Consider the following 18,346-nt stretch of genomic DNA (forward strand, 5'->3'; position numbering starts at 1 on the left):
TTATATAGGCCTTTATCAAAAGCTTCCTGAAAATCCAAATACACCACAACCCCTGTTTCACCTTTATCTATTTTACTCGATAAATCCTCAAAAAACTCCAGGAGGTTGTCAAACATGATTTCCCATTCATGAATCACTGTTGACTTTGTCAATCCATTGATATGTAGCCATCTGGGATGGCCACATCCTGATTACAAAATGGACACCTGCAAAGAATGCAGGGAAAATTGGGCAATGCTAAGAAACAAGCAGGCACAAGCTCTGTCTGTTGATTAGAACCTTAAACGCTCAGACAGGACAGAAACTACCAAACGATTTACATACTAATGAGCCATCTCTGGGGACAAAAGGGAAACATTTAGATACACAATGTTAAGACAGACTCCCCGGCGCCAGAAGAAGCTAAAACAAAGCAGATTGACAGTCACCAGGACACGCCCAACGATCAGGGCACCACCCCTCTATTGGAGGAAAATTGATACAGATGATTGGGAAAGACCCAATTAGTTGAGGCCAAGTTCAAGGCCCGCCCAAAAGGCGCGAAGCCCTTTGCAGTATAAGAAGTATCACCCAAGGCAGAATCCCTCTCCTTTGGCTTTGGCTCTCACCGAAGAGAGAGACCTGCCTAGCAGCTGCATCAGACCAAGTAAGCCCCAAGTCAACGCACGCTACGAGATAGACGCTCCTAGTTGCTACCCTGTACACAGCTCAACCCAGCAGCCTCAGAACCGAGCAACGGCCATTGTTCCTCTGACTGAGTGGGCGCCCGAAGCTAAGTATAGGCTTTACTAATAGTGGTAGTTTAGTTTGTAGAGTTTATGTATGAGTAGATTTGACTGTGTGTAAATAAATGAGCATTGCTTTTGAACTTACTAACTGGTGTATCGAGTCATTGATCAGTATTCGGTTCTGAATCTTGTGGCGGTATCGAAAGATACCTGGCGACTCTTGAGCAAACGTGATTAAATAGAGCCAAATTAAGAACCAACCAAAAGTTAGCAACATTTACTGGCGACTCTGGTGGGACTCGACTTAGAAGCGGCCTAACCACTCCAAGAGAACCCAAAATTTGAATTGAGAGTCCAATTGGGAATAGAAAGAAAAACCACAAGCGTCAAAACAGTACTGATCAAGCCTCTGAGATTCGGAAGTGTGTTAATGCATGCGTACTAACAGGGATATAAGGTAAACCTGAGAGATTTTGTAGCGAAAAACTGTCGGGAGTTTTGTAGGCCGGAAATTAGTGTAAGCCGTACCCGTGTTTACATCACCGCTTTATCACCCCTTGTTCCAAATTCAGTAGAGATCCTAGTCGATAAAATGGCAATGAAGGCAATGGAACGCCTTCTGAACCCCCAGGAATTCGAGGTCGCAGCAACCAGCAGTAGAGTAGGACAGTGTCCCGTTTCGGAAGATGAGATCAGAAAATATCTCAGAGGGAAAGGATGGCCCCTTTGGAGTGAATTCTGTGATAATGAGGAAACAGGACCCGGGAGTATAGGACATACTTGGTGGGAGAACCTGTCAGAGATCCACAAGAAGAGCTTGGGAAAAGCTCGCAAGCCGATGGCATTCGTGTCCTGTTTGGCACAATTGCGAGGCACAGAGGAGGTCGTTAGGACGCTCCGTAGAGAGATAGTGGAGCGAGACAGAACCAGTGAGGTAGACGTGCGTGAGGGAGAGAAAGAGAATCGAGATCTGAAAGAGCAGTTAGCAGCAAGGGACAGAGAGGTGGATGATGCGAAGAGGGCACATCAGTCTTGTCTCGCGCATTTGAACAGTTTTCAGACACAATACGATAAGGCCTACCAGGACACGCAACGTGCGGTCTTGGTAAGACAAGAAACAGAACAGCAAGTTGAGAAATTGCAGAAACAGTGCAACGATTTAAAAGCAGCCCTACGAGCGCTCCATACTTCCACAACGGAACAAAGGCAGAGCTCAGTAGACCATGCAAAGTGCCAGAAGCAAATTGCAGAATTGCAATCTCTGCTGTCCATGCAAAATGGATTTCAGAGTACATTCGGACCCCAATTAGATCAAGAAAATGGGCCCGATTGGCAGGAATTGAACGAGACTGCCCATAGATACGTACATGGGACATGTACGCAGGAAAAACCCCAGAAAAGGAAAGCGCCCCAACCCACAACCAAACAGGCAGATCCCCCCCCCCCCCCCCCCCCCATGAACCCTGTAACCACACACCGCAGGGCCGCAGGAGAAGGAGAAGCAGATTTCCTTTACACAACCCCGTTAACCGTGACCCAATTACGGGACGCGTGTGGAAAAATTACACCGTTCCTTCCCACTTCAGACCCCACCAATTTTTCGTGAAAGTCAAACAACAGGCAACCATGTACGGCCTGGACGAAAAGGAGCAAGTGAAGCTCACAGTTTTAAGCCTCGATCCTTCAGTCGTAGCAGCCCTTCCCGACCCACAGAATGTATGAGGAGGCACACTCCAAGAGATGCACACAGCGATCCTTGATGCGATCGGCTTTAACAGAGGAGACCCCGTAGAAGGCCTAAATAAGTATAGGCAAAAGAAGACAGAGCACCCCACAGCATTTGCTGGATGTTTGTGGATTCACTTTACTGCAGTTTTTGGAGAGTTAGCCCGTGCCCATTTGTCCCCAGATAATATGGCCAAATGGACACGAATTCTAGCCTCCCACACCACAGAAGCAGGATGAAAAGCTTGCGCAAATTACGACCCCTCAGATGAGGCCCACAATGAAAAATGGGTTTTGAGGAGATTGTCCCGCACTTGGGAGCAATCAATTGCAGGCAAAACTGCATTTATAACACCCGATGAAGAGCAGGCAGAAATGAACTCAGTTAAAGCACATCAGAACCCCGCATGGGTAAATGAGGGCAGGAACAGCCAACCTCAGCCAAAACCTCAGGAATGTTATAATTGTGGACAGCTAGGACACTTTGCACGAGAGTGCAACGCCCCCCAAAAGCAGCAGAGAAACCAACAGACAGGCACCCTAAACAGGAATAGGGCAAAGCCGATCCATAGCGTTAGCACCCGTTCAGAGAGTACAGACATGAACGGCACAGACTGACGGTGTTCGGGCTCCCCAACTTGGGTCTGCGACATCCTTTGGGCCAAGTCCGGTAGACCGGTAGTAGTAGGCAAAGTTCGGGGACAACCCGTGGAATTTCTTTGGGACACAGGAGGGTCCCGCACCACACTCAATTCCTCCACGATGTTCCAGCGAGACACGTGGCCCACAACAGACACCATTACACTCAGTGGCTTTGCAGGCCATTTACAACAGGGGCACATCACAGCCCCTATAGCAATACAGATAGGGAACATCGCAACCAAGCACTCCGTAGTTTTAGTTGATCTGCCCCAGACAGCAGAACATATCCTTGGGATCGATTTCATGAGCTCCCATAACATTTCTTTTGATCCAGTTAACAAGTGTGTATGGAAAATGGCAAAGGCAGCACGAGCCCCCGCCACGCTCACAGTAGGAGAATACATAAATAGGATTATCTCAGTAGGAGACTTCTGGTTCGACCCTTGAGCCATTAGTGCAGACAAACAGGTTAGGGCGGTCCTGCAGGAACATAAAGCAGCATTTGCACAGCACAAGCACGACTGTGGCAGTTTGACTGGCTTTGTGAACATTACAGGTCCCGACCCTAAACCCCAGAAGCAGTACGGATTTTCCCAGGAAGCAGAGGGAGAAATCTCCAAAGTGATAGAGAGTTTGTTGGATCAAGGCGTACTCAGATCAGTAGCCTCCACAAACAACGCACCGATTTGGTCCGTCAGGAAACCGGATGGATCATGGCGACTGACCATTGATTAACGGGAACTGAACAAAGTAACCCCAGCAGCCAGCCCCCACCGTAGCCACGAGTCCCGAGACCATGCTCAAACAGGGACTCCAGTCAAATTTTCTTTCGGTTTTGGACATTAGTAATGGCTTCTGGTCCATTCCATTGGCTAAAGCGTGCCAGTACAAATTAGCCTTTACATTCCAAGGGCAACAGTACACGTGGACGTACCTTCCACAAGGTTTCCACAATTCCCTCTCCATTTTCCACCGACAGCTGGCAAATGGATTAGCAACATTTTCTCGACCCGATTGTCTGGTCCAGTATGTAGACGACTTGTTACTACAGACAGACACAAAGGGAGAGCACATTTTGCTTCTCGCCGTACTCCTAGCTCTCCTAAACGAAATTGGTTGTAAAGTCAACCCCAAGAAGGCCCAGATTCTGAAAGAAAATGTGATTTACATGGGAACAGTGATCACTCATGGTAAACGTGAAATCGAGCACAAGAGAATTGACTCGATCGTCAAATTGCCCCTTCCCCACAATGTCTCAGCCCTCCTGGCATTTTTAGGACTGGTTGGCTGCTGCCGAAACCATATTGACGGTTTTGCCACTAAAGCAGCGCCCCTTTCCGAACTACTCAAGAAGCAGGCACCTTGGGAATGGCTTCCACAGCATACGGATGCCGTGGACGCTTTAAAAACAGCACTCAGGGAGGTATACCATGAGCCCGGTGGTGGTGGCGGCCCTCAAAATTTGGGGGCAGTGGAGGCGGCATTGGGGGGACATTGGGGCCTCGGCGTGGACCCCATTACGGGGGAACCACCGGTTCGCCCCAGGAAGAACAGGTGGAGGGTCTTCGGGGTGGCACAGGGCAGGGATATGAAAGTTGGGGGACCTGTTTGTGGACGGGAAGTTCGCGAGCTTGGGTGAGCTGGAGGAGAAATACAGGCTCCCCCCGGGGAACACCTTCAGGTACTTACAGGTAAGGGTGTTTGCCAGACGGCAGGTGGTGGAATTCCTGCGGCTACTGCCACACACAGTACAGGACAGGGTGCTCTCGGGGGGGGGTGGGTGGGAGTGGGGAAGATCTCGGAAACTTACCAGGTGATGCAGGAGGAGGAGGAGGCCTCGGTGGTGGAGTTGAAAGGTAAGTGGGAGGAGGAGTTGGGAGAGGAGATCGAAGAGGGGACGTGGGCAGATGCCCTAGGGAGGGTGAATTCTTCCTCTTCGTGCGCGAGGCTCAGCCTCATACAGTTTAAGGTGCTGCACAGGGCACACATGACTGGGACAAGGATGAGCCGGTTCTTTGGGGGTGAGGACAGGTGTGTTAGGTGCTCAGGGAGCCCAGCAAATCACACCCATATGTTCTGGGCATGCCCAGCGCTGAGGAATCTTGGAAGGGCGTAGCGAGGACGGTGTCGAGGGTGGTAGGATCCAGGGTCAGACCGGGCTGGGGGCTCGCAATATTTGGGGTGGCAGAGGAGCCGGGAGTGCAGGAGGCGAAAGAGGCCGGAATTCTGGCCTTTGCGTCCCTGGTAGCCCGGCGAAGGATTCTCCTTCAGTGGAAAGATGCGAGGCCCCCAAGCGTGGAATCCTGGATCAGCGATGTGGCGGGGTTCATTAAATTGGAGAGGGTGAAATTCGCCTTGAGAGGGTCGGTACAAGGGTTCTTTAGATGGTGGCTTTCTGGCAGAACGATAGACATTGGTCAATGGCAGCATCAGATCGGGGGGGGGGGGGGGGGGGGTTTACTTTATTTTTGTTTATGTTATTTACACTGGAGGGTCTGAGGGGGTGTATACACCTGTTGTGTTAAGTCGGGGTGTTAATGTTAATTTATTATTTATGTACAGGGAGGGAGGGGTTTGGGGGGTTGCTTTTTTAGATTGTGTTTTGTACTTAACCCTGTTGGGTTCTTTTTTCTTTCTCATTTTGTTATTGATATTTTATGAAAACCTTTAATAAAAATTATTTAAAAAAAAAAGAGCACTCAGCACTACGTGATTAAATAGAGCCAAATTAAGAACCAACCAAAAGTTAGCAACAGATATTTTCTAAGTGTCCTGTTACCACATCCTTTGTAATAGACACCAGCATTTTCCCTACCACAGGTTTAGGTTAACTGGTCTGTACTTACCTGTTTTCTCACTTCTTTTTTAACTAGCGGGGTTACATTTGCCATTCCCCAAACTGTCAGGACTCTTCCAGAATCTACAGAAATTTGGAAGATGACAACCAATGCATCCATTATTTCCATGGCCACCTCCTTTAGTACCTAAGATGTAGGTAATCAGGCCTTGGGGATTTATCGGCTTTCAGTCCCATTAGTTCTCCAGCACTTTTTTTTAGTCATACTAATTTTCTTCAATTCCTCCTTCTCATTAGACCCTTTGCCCCTTGGCATTTCTGGTGTGATATATCAGAGTAACACCATTGGCTGGTGTAATGTCACGTGTTACACAATGACATCACCCGAGCGTTTTATGGGCTTTTGTGGTGATCACCGTCGTATCCTTTTGGAGCAGAATCATATCAATGAACCCTTTGAACTATGTGATACAAACTTGATGTGTGCCACCTCTGATTGTTTCTCTTTGTGGCTGCAACAATGAATATAGCAAAAGAGAAACTGGTGACGGGTTCTGGGCCACCAACAAAAAAAAACGGGAGAAAAACAACTTTCAACGACTATTTTGTGAGCCAGAAAAAGGTCCATACACAATTGGGTGTGAGGTCAGGAGAAATATCATTGACTTCTGCGGCAAAATCGAGTAAAAACAGCTCTCAAGCAAGTACTTGGATATCGTATAGATATCGTACAGATTGTAGCAGGCCATTGGCGAATCATCTGACCGATCGCAACAGCTGCTAGCGCAAGTAAAGATTTTTTTAAAAGGCTATCGGACATCTGTGAATTTTTGCGGGGTTTATTTCAAATAGAGGTTTGAAGTTTTCAGTGCACTTGCCTTTGTAGTGAGGTAGAGCGGAGGAGACATAGCGAGGCAGCTAGTCTGCTTGTGCGCTGTGAGTTTGTCTGCTGTAAACAGAAAGAAAATAAATGGTAGGGAAGACAGGCTGAAGGCTGATTAGCACAAATCAAGGAGCTGCAATCCAAAAATGGTGGGAAGAAAAGGTGCCATGGATCTTTGATGAGGAGGAGGAGGCATGGAGCTCTTATGAGGAAAGGTTCCAGTCGTTCCTTAAAGCCAATCAGACACCAGCAGACCTGCATACTGAGGCCTTTCTCAGCTCAGTTGGGAAGAAAACTTTTGTGAGGGTCACGAAGGATCCAGCACGAGTTTTAAGGATACAAAATAATAACATTTATTTACAATAACATATATATATAACAGCAGCAGCAACTTCCCTTGCTGCACACTTCTTCCTGCTGGTTGCAAACTGGCCAGCTTTATTTATACTTGGAGTTTACTAATGGTTTCTCCGCCCCCCTCATTGGGGAAGCTCATACTCCCACAGGATTGTGGGATTGTCATTAGTCCCCAGCCAATGGTAAGTAGGCAGGTTCTAACAAAAACATTCATGTTGCTACTGAATTTAGTACATCCAGCCAAACCTGGAGACAAGTCATATGACTGTGTTGACCTTCTTGTAAGAACATTTCTCTCCCCATCCACTATTAATAGCTGAAAGATTCTGCTGTCACCGCTGTGCACAGGAGGAAGGGGAAAACATTTCACTATTTGTTACATCACTGCAAAAGCTAGCAAAGTATCGTAAATTTGGCCACACTTTGGATGATACGCTTTGCTACCGATTAGTTTGTGGGCTCGGGAATGAAGCCATCAAAAGGAAATTGTTGCCTTAAATTGTGTTAATCCCTAAATCAGTTATATAAATTGCAACGTCTATGAAACTTGCTGCATGAGAAGCTTCACTGATTCGAGTTCAAGCTAAAGTCCATAAGATGGAGTCTGTGAGAAGCAGGTCTGTCAAGAACCAACCATGTCATTGGTGCAACTAAGTGGGACAAATGGCTGGAGATTGTTGGAGCAAGGAGAACAAATGCAAAAATTGTGGTAAAGTTGGTCACATTGCTAAGGCATAGAACCATAGAATTTACAAGGCAGAAGGAGGCCATTCAGCCCATCGGGTCTGCACTACTAAAGTCCACAGCTCCACCCTATCCCTGTAACCCAGTAACCCCACTTAACCTTTTTTGGACACTAAGGGCAGTTTATCATGGCCAATGCACCAGACCTGCACATCGTTGAACTGTGGGAGGAAACCGGAGCACCCGGAGGAAACCCACGCAGACACTGGGAGAACGTGCAGACTCTGCGCAGATAGTGACACAAGCCGGGAATCGAACCTGGGACCCTGGCGCTGTGAAGTAACTGTTCTAACCACTTTGCTATCGTGCTGCCCTGCATGTTGGTCACACCAACCATCATCAGCACAAAAGAAATGTACTAAGATAAGCACTGCAAAGTCTACAGGGCGTATTTATCAGTTCAGTGATCCAACTGAAGACTCACCGAGTAGCAAAGTGTTAAGTCAGCTTAAGGAATGTAAGCTCGGTGTTCTAGCAGTATAAGGAGACCAGCACCATTTTGGATCCATCCAAAATTAAATGGGAACAGTATTAAGATGGAAGTGGATACGGACGCTGCGGTATCACTTATACCTGAATCGATATACCATCAGAAATTGAAGTATCTGCCAGGCCAATCATCTGATGTGGATTTCAGGACATATACTGAGGAGGTTGTACCGCTGAAGGGCTTCATCAAAATTGCGTACATAAAAAGCAAGAGGGTAGCCAGGGAAAGCGTAGGCCCACTGAAGGACAGGGGAGGGAATCTATGTGTGGAGCCAGAGGAAATGGGTGAGGTACTAAATGAATATTTTGCATCAGTATTCACCAAAGAGAAGGAATTGGTGGATGTTGTGTCTGGAGAAGGGTGTGTAGATAGACTGGGTCACATTGAGATCCAAAAAGGAGGTGTTGGGCGTCTTGAAAAATATTAAAGTAGATAAGTCCCCAGAGCCTGATGGGATCTACCCCAGAATACTGAAGGAGGCAAGAGAGGAAATTGCTGAGGCCTTGACAGAAATCTTTGGATCCTCACTGTCTTCACGAGATGTCCCGGAGGACTGCAGAATAGCCAATGTTGTTCCTTTTGTTAAGAAGGATAGCAAGGATAATCCAGGGAACTACAGGCCGGTGAGCCTTACGCCAGTGGTAGGGAAATTACTGGAGAGAATTCTTCGAGACAGGGTCGAATCCCATTTGGAAGCAAGTGGACGTATTAGCGAGAGGCAGCACGGTTTTGTGAAGGGGAGGTCATGTCGTACTAACTTGATAGAGTTTTTCGAGGAGGTCACAAATATAATTGATGCAGGTAGGGCAGTGGATGTTGTCTATATGGACTTCAGTAAGGCCTTTGACAAGTTCCCTCATAGCAGACTGGTACAAAAGGTGAAGTCAGGCGGGATCAGAGGTGAGCTGGCAAGATGGATACAGAACTAGCGAGGTTATAGAAGGCAGAGAGTAGCAATGGAAGGGTGCTTTTCTGATTGGAGGGTTGTGACTAGTGGTGTTCCGCAGGGATCTGTGCTGGCACTTTTGCTGTTTGCAGTATATATAAATGATTTGGAGGAAAATGTAACTGGTCTGATTAGTAAGTTTGCGGACGATACAAAGGTTGGTGGAATTTCGGATAGCAATGAGGACTGTAAGAGGATACAGCAGGATTTGGATCATCTGGAGACTTGGGCAGAGAGATGGCAGATGGAGTTTAATCCGGACAAATGTGAGGTAATGCATTTTAGAAGGTCTAGTACAGGTAGGGAATATACAGTGAATGGTAGGACCCTCAAGAGTATTGACAGTCAGAAAGATCTAAGTGTACAGGTCCACAGGTCACTGAAAGGGGCAACACAGGTGGAGAAGATAGTCAAGAAGGCATATGGCATGCTTGCCTTCATTGGCTGGGGCATTGAGTATAAAAATTGGCAAGTCATGTTGCAGCTGTACAGAACTTTAGTTAGGCCACACTTGGAGTATAGTGTTCAATCCTGGTCGCCACACTGCCAGAAGGATGTGGAGGCTTTAGAGAGGGTGCAGAAGAGATTTACCAGGATGTTGCCTGGTATGGAGGGCATTAGCTATGAGGAGAGGTTGCATAAACTCGGTTTGTTCTCACTGGAACGATGGAGGTTGAGGGGCGACCTGATGGAGATCTACAAAATTATGAGAGGCATAGACAGAGTGGATAGTCAGAGACTTTTTCCCAGGGTAGAGGGGTCAATTACTAGGGGGCATAGGTTTAAGATGCACGGGTCAAGGTTTAGAGGAGATGTACTAGGTAAGTACAGAGGGTAGTGGGTGCCTGGAACTTGCTGCCGGAGGAGGTAGTGGAAGCAGGGACACTAGTGAGGTTTAAGGGGCATCTTGACAAATACATGAATCGGATGGGAATAGAGGGATATGGACCCCGGATGCGTAGAAGATTTTAGTTTAGACGGGCAGCATGGTCGGCGCAGGCTTGGAGGGCTGAAGGGCCTGTTCCTGTGCTGTACCTTCCTTTGTTCTTTGTTCTTTGTTCTTTGACTGTGGAAGTTAACAAGCAGAAAGTAGAGTTTCCTTTTCACATTGATCAAAGAAGCCTTCCAGCATTGTATAGGAGATCTTAAGGAAGATTGAACTAAATTGGGCCGTCCTGAACCAAGTTGTTGATTCCATGAAAGATCTTCAACCGCGTCTGAAAAAGTATGTGAAGGTATTTGAGGAGTCACTGGGATCCATGACTGGGGTCGAAGTGAAACTCAAGATAAAGGCAGACATTGTGCCTAAGTGTTTGAAAGCACGTACCACACTCTATGCTATTTGACCTAAAGTGGAAGAAGAACTCAAGAGCTTACTGAAGACAGGAGTCTTTGAGCCTGTCACCACCAGTGATTGGGCAACTCTAATTGTCACAATCTTACCGAAGGATGGTTCAGTTCGAATATGCGGTGATTTCAAAACGATTATCAACCCTGTATTATGTGTTGATCAGCATCCTCTGCCACTTATCCAAGATCTTTTTTCAGATCTCTCAGGCTGCCTAAAATGTAGCAAAATTGAAATCTCCCAAGCCTATTTACAAATGAACGTAACTATTGAGCCTCAACCATTACTGACCAGAGTAACACACAAGGGTCTGAATCGATATCAGAGGCTTCCGTTCGGGATAACGTCAGTAACAGATCTCTTCCAATGATCTACAGATCAGATCTTGAGTGGAATATTGCGTGTATATTGCTACCTGGATTTGATTACAGGTTTGAACGATGTACAACGTGTACAGAGTCTAGAAACTACTCTTGCAAGGTTGCAACTACATAATCTCAGGGTCAAGGAAGAGAAGTGCAAATTAAAAAAATTCTTCTATTGACTATCTTTGACACATCAACGACTAAGAAGGATTTGACAGAGAACCTTAGAAGGTGTGGGAGATCCTGGATGTTCCATGGCCACAGAACCTGATTCCGTTAAGATCGTTTCTAGGATTAGTAAATTACGATGGAAAGTTCATGCTGCACTTAGCAACAAGGCTGAACCCTTTACACATGTTGCTTTGCAACAAACAAGCTTGGCTCTGCATGAAAGATTGTGAGGATGCTTACCAAAATGTCAAAATAAATTACAGGAATCAGAGTAAATGGTTCATTATAACTGAAAACCGGAGCTGCAGCTTGCTTGCGATGCATCACCCTGTGGGATTGGAGCAGTTGTCTCGCATATAATGCCTTCAGATGAAGAGCGACCAATAGCATTTGCTTCCAGGACATTGATTAACACTGAGTCCAACTATGCTCAACTTGAGAAACAAACTTTCAGCTTTATTTTTGGTATTCAAAGGTTCCACCATTATTTATTTGGCCGCCAATTTATCCGATTGATCAACCATTATCCCTTAACAACATTTTTTGGACTGCATAAGGGAGATCCCTTCGCTCGCTGCTAGTCCATTACAACACTGGCCGTTAATCTTGTTGGCACACGGTTGTGTCATCGAATATTGTAGTTCTGAATAACAGGAACGCAGACGTTTTGTCTAGGCTGGTGCTGCAAGATCAACAAAACCAAAAAGATAAGTACGAATCTGATGAACACTTCAACAGCATATTCTATCTGACTCATGTAAAAAATGTTTCAGTAACGTCCTCTCAGGTGGAAAACTTACCCGAACAGATCCGGTGATGGGGAAGGTGGTCGGTATGATTCAAAAAGGCACTCTAACACAAGAGCACAGAAAGAATCCAGACCGTAAACCCTATCTTACCAGGCATTTTGATAGTACAAGACAAAGTATTGTTGTGGGCTTTGGAGTAATCATTCTGCCTTGTCTACAAAGTAGAATCTAGTAACAGCTGCCCGAAGGCCATCCCGGTGTAGTAAGAATGAAGGTGTTGGCAAGAAGCCATTTCTGGTAGCCTGTGTTGGATGCCCAAATAGAGAAGGTGGAGTAATACTATTCCTGTTCTGTGCTGAGAAATGTACCTCCATTACAGCCTTTGCATCCATGGGAATAGTCGACCAGGCTATGGCAAAGAATCCATGTTGATTATGCGGGACCAGTCGAAGGACACATGGTTTGGTCATGGTTGATGTGCACTTGAAGTGGTTGGAGGTTGCCATCATGAAATCGAAAGCTACAGAACAGACCATAGAAAGGCTTGACAAGGTATTTTCAAGATTCGGGCGACCTGAACAGCTTGTGAGCGATAACAGTGCTCAATTTACATCGGCCGAATTTGAGGACTACCTGAAGGGGTGCGGCATCTGCCATATTAAATCTGCCCCTTGCCATCGGCTTCGCTGAACATTTTGTACAATCGCTCAAGCATGTAGTGAAAGTTGCGAGGGATAAAGTCTCTCTACATAAATGTGTCAGTAGCTTTCTAATGATGTAGAGAAACACTATACATTCAACACTACAGAGCTCACTGGCTATACTGATGTTCAAAAGGAAACAACATTTGCAGTTCAACCTTTTGACTCACCCTTCAACTTCAGAGCTATTCAGGCAACAAAATCAGATGCAAGTGGCTAGAAGGGAACAACATTCCAAAAGCAGAGTCTTTGACTGTGGGGAACGTGTTCTTGCGAGGAATTACAACTCAGGTGAAAAATGTACTCCAGCAATTGTATTAGCCAACACTGTTCATATTTCATATACTGTACAACCTGATGATGAATAAATATGACGTTGGCACACTGACCAATTATTGACTGCATGTAAAGAGAGTACAGAATCTGAACTAGATACTTTCACCACAGTGACATGCCTGGCTTGAGGACTACAACTGCCGAAACTACGGAATCTGTTACAACAGAATCATCCACACAACTAGAGACAGTTAATGAGTTTGTTTTACCCTAACCAACCATTGTACAGGAGAACAATCCTATTACCCCCTAAGAGCCAAGTTCCTGAACGTCGTGTTCTGCCAAAACGAGACAGGCATCCGCCCAGAGATATACGTATATTATCCCTAACATAACAACGTTAGTTACTGCATAATGTGTTGGATCTATGTTAAAATGGTTCATTGAGTAAAAATATCACAGACACTAAAGGAGTAAAGAGGGAGGGATGTTATGTGTCAGAGAAGCACCAGTGGCTGGTGTAATGTGACTTGTAACGCAATGACATCATTGGAGCATTTCACGGAGTTCAGATTGTACCCTGTTTGAGCAGAATCTTGTTAATAAACTCCCTGCACTATGTTATGTGAACCCGATGTGTGCCACCTTTGATTTTTTTTTCTCTTTGTGGCTACAAAAAAGAATATAACATCTGGGAAGTTATTTGTGTCTTCCTCCGTGAAGGCAGAACTAAAGTAATTGTTTACTTTTTTTTGTTCCTTGTTCTGTATTAGAAATTCTCCTGTTTCAAACTATGAGGGACTTACATTTGTCTTCATTAATCTTTTTCTTTTTACCTATTTGTAGAAGCTTTTACAGTCCACTTTTATGCTACTTCCACATTTACTCTCATACTCTATTTTTCCCCTCTTAACCAATTAAAGACATGCTGTTAGGTAGTTTGGACATTCTGAATTCTCCCTCCGTGTACCCGAAGGCGCCGGAATATGGCGACTAGGGGATTTTCACAGTAACTTCATTGCAACGTTAATGTAAGCTTGCTTGTGACAATGAAGATTAATAGTATTAATAATAATAATTAGTTTCCTTTGTTCAGATTTAAGATCCTCGTTTCAGGTTGAACAATATCACTTTCAAATTTAACATAAAATTCTATCATATTATGGTCATTATTTCCTGAAGGCTCCTTTACAGCACGGTTATTAATCAGTTGTTTCTCTTTGTATAATTATATAAATAGCCCAATAATGTCTGAAATAATAGTCTTAAATAGCCCAATCCCTACTTGGTTCTTTAACATACTTCTCCTGAGGCCCATCTCGTACATACTACAGGAATTCATCCTCCAAACCATTAGTGCTAATTAGGTTGACCCAATCTATATGTAAATTGAAGATGCCCATTATTACTGTGTTAGCATGCAGCTCTAATTTCCTGATTTATACTGTGCCCAATGTTACCACTAATTTTGTGTAAACAACACCCACCAATGTTTACTGCCCCTTGCTGTTTCTTAACTCCACCTAAAATTGATTCTACATCTTGATACTTTAATCAAAGACTCTCTCTCACTAGTATACTGATCGTATGCCTGATTAACAGCATACCTCACCTCCTTTTCCTTTATGTCTATCCTTCCTAAATGATGAAAGTCCATGAATAATCCATTCCCAGTCTCAGTTATCCTATAACCATGTCTCAGCAATGGCAATTAAATCATACCCATTTCCCATTATTTCATAGAATTTACAATGCAGAAGGAGGCCATTCAGCCCATTGAGTCTGCATCGGCCCTTGGAAAGAACACCCCATTTAAGCCCACACCTCCAACCTATCACCGTAACTCAGAAACCCCAACCAACCTTGTTTTGGACACTCAGGGCAATTTTAGCATGGCCAATCCACCTAACCTGCACATCTTTGGACTGTGGGAGGAAACCGGAGCACACGGAGGAAACCCATACAGACACAGGGAGAACGTGCAGACTCTGCACAGACAGTGATCCAAGCCGGGAATCGAACCTGGGACCCTGGAGCTGTGAAGCAACTGTGCTAACCACTATGCTACCGTGCTGCCCATTATTCGATCTTTAAAATCAGCAAACTCATTGCGAATGCTGCATGCATTTGACGTTCACTGGCAAGGCATATCCCTCTGGCAGGGATTGGTAGCAGCCTGCCTAGTAAAGTGTACCCTCGTGTACTGTTCCTCAGAGTTATTCAAGAAACCGGCTTTTGTCTAATTGGCCCTCTGGGTTGGACAGGCCTTCTATGAACAGCCCCTCTCACTTATAGTGAACTAACAAACCCATCTGATTCAAGTGCTGGTTGTAGAGATACCTGTTACCACTACTGTATAATAATAATCGCTTATTGTCACAAGTGGGCTTCAATGAAGTTACTGTGAAAAGCCCCTAGTCGCCACATTCCGGCGGCTGTTCAGGGAGGCCGGTATGGGAATTGAATCCGCGCTGCTGGCATTGTTCTGCATTACAAACCAGCTGTTTAGCCAGTGTGCTAAACCAGCCCCTATTGCTGATTTTCTTCCTCCTTCATCCAAACCAATGAGGCAAAAGTAGCCCCGCCATCTATCAATATTTATTCAGGGCGAATGAAGCAAAGGAAAGCAGAACTAGGGCAGCACCAAGCTCAATATCCCCCTGTAAAGCCCAAATGCACATAAGTGGGTGTCCAAATGCCTGCAGGTGCTCCTTTTGTGCATCCAGTGGCCCTCTGAAACCAATTTGGTTTCACTTAATGTGTTGTGCTTTAGGCAGATTTATTGAGTTAAAACAGAGGACCCCAAATTGAACATAGTCATGAGATACTTGCCAGCTATGTAAACCCAAGTTCATGGTTAAAGGAGTCATAGATAGGAATCAAGCAATAAGTTTTCAGGGGCACTTTTAATGTGTGGGCACCCCATTGCTACTGGTAAAGTGAATTAAAATTGCGGCAAAGAAGTTAAAACTCATGTTCAAAATTTCTTTCCAGAAGATGGTTCTTATCAGTAATCACTTTCACCACCTCTTTGGTTCTTTCCATCGTTACTTTTGTTGTCTTCTTTGCAGGAGAGGATTTCTTAGAGATTGAGGTCAATGTTGTCAGTTTAAGTTAGACAAAAGGACCACAGCTAAAATGTTAATTTGTCTTTTCTATCCACAGATGCTACATGCACTACTGTGTGTTTCCAGCATTTTCTGTTATTGTTTTTATTGTGTTAATTTTGGGGGGATTTAGGGGATTTTGATGTACTTCAGATTTTTCCCAGATAAAAATTGAAAATGCTGTAAATACGTAGCAGAATAACTGAGTTCGTACAAAGGGTCACTGATCTAAAGGATCACTGATCTTGTGGACAGCACGGTAGCACTAGTGGTTAGCACAGTTGCTTCACAGCTCCAGGGTCCCAGGTTCGATTCCCCGCTGGGTCACTGTCTGTGCAGAGTCTGCACGTTCTCCCCGTGTCTGTGTGGGTTTCCTCCGGGTGCTCCGGTTTCCTCTCACAGTCCAAAGACGTGCAGGTTAGGTGGACTGGCCATGCTAAATTGCCCTGAGTGACCAAAAAGATTAGGAGGGGTTATTGGGTTCCAGGGATAGGGTGGAGGTGAGGGCTTAAGTGGGTCGGTGCAGACTCAATGGGCTGAATGGCCTACTTCTGCACTGTATGTTCTATGTTCTAAAGCATTGACTGGAATTTTACAACCTTCCCTGGGGGTGGGGTGGCAGACCAAGAAAGGGGGTATGGGAGGTGTAAAATTGGGCATCGTGCCAATCTTCCCCACTCTCTTGCCACCCCACCTGTGATTTTACCAGTGCCAGGGCCTGCTCACCTGTGGGCCAATTGGGGCACTTAGGTGGCCAATTAACGACCATGTAAAGATCTCCTCCTGCCACCACTGGGATTTTACAAGCAGCAGGAAAAGTTGATGCCATGCTTTCAGTCCACCAGCAGAAAGTGGGCAAACTGGTGGCTGGGACCAGGAAATTGAGGGCTCGTCTTTGGACCACGTGTGCTGATTGGAGGTTCACCTGCAAGGTATTACTCCAAGCCTGGCCTCTGCGAAACCCTGAACCTATCTTTAAACCTGGCTCCAGCGCAGCTTGTTTCCCTCTGGGACTCTCAGCCCCAGCAGAGGCCACTGCTCCAAATGCCACTGCTGGGACCCCAAAGAGCTGCTGGTTATTTGGTTGGCTAGTAACACTCAGAGGTGGGACTTACCCCCCCCCCCCCCCCCCCCCCCCCAATGGGAATGGAAGCGTCGGTGCAAGCTACCGAACAGCCTAATGGATATTAAATGACTACAGGGTGAGACAGCCAAGCAGTGCAGTGTGGGGACATCATCCCAGCATAAAACAGCCCATTAACATCCTTTAAAAAAAAAAAAAAATCCCTACAGATGCTGGAATCTGAAACAAAACCAGAAAATGCTGGACAATCTCAGCAGGTCTGACAGTATCTGTGGGGAGAGAAGGGAGCTAACCTTTCGAGTCTGGATGACTCTTTGTCAAGGTTGGAGAGAACTGAAACTAGGATGAGATTTATACTGCTGTGTGGTTGGGCGGTGCGTGGGGTGGCGGGGATGGTTAGAGGGCCAGCAATAGATGCAGATTGGCAAAGACGTAATGGACAAAAAGGCAAAGGAAATGTAAATGTTGATGATAATAACTAAGAAGGGTGCTGATAGTGGCACATTAAGAGATCAGAATGTGTTAATGTCAGAACAGGTATAATTTATCATAGAATTTACAGTGCAGAAGGAGGCCATTCGGCCCATCGAGTCTGCACTGGCTCTTTGAAAGAGCCGGTGCAGACTCGATCCCACACCTCCACCCTATCCCCATAACCCAGTAACCCGACCCAACACGAAGGGCAATTTTGGACACTAAGGGCAATTTTAGCTTGACCAATCCACCTAACCTGCACATCTTTGGACTGTGGGAGGAAACCGGAGCACCCAGAGGAAACCCACGCACACACGGGGATAACGTGCAGACTCCGCACAGACAGTGAACCAAGCCGGGAATTGAACCTGGGAACCTGGAGCTGTGAAGCAATTGTGCTAACCACCATGCTCCCGTGCTGCCCCCCAAGCAGGGTGTCAAAGGACAACGTGAGACAGGGAACAGATGGTCCTTGTGGGATAAGGCCCTTGAGGGGAGACAATGGTGAGGGAAAAATGGATCGATGGAAGAAGTTAAAGGAGCAATTGTTCAGTGAGAGGACAAGTTCAGCCGGACGGAGGAGAGAGGTGAAGGAGTCATAGAGTCACAGGCGCGATTCTCTGATCATGTTGCACTCGAGCGAGAGCACAATGTGGCCGGAGAATCCCGGGAGAGCCCTCTGATGGAATTCCTGGCAGATCTGTGCTTCATGGGATTCATCCAAGTCCCGTGAGGTGTCGGATTCTGGAATCCAGCTAA

The sequence above is a fragment of the Scyliorhinus torazame genome, chromosome 7 (genome assembly GCF_047496885.1).
Source record: "Scyliorhinus torazame isolate Kashiwa2021f chromosome 7, sScyTor2.1, whole genome shotgun sequence".
NCBI lineage: Eukaryota > Metazoa > Chordata > Chondrichthyes > Carcharhiniformes > Scyliorhinidae > Scyliorhinus > Scyliorhinus torazame.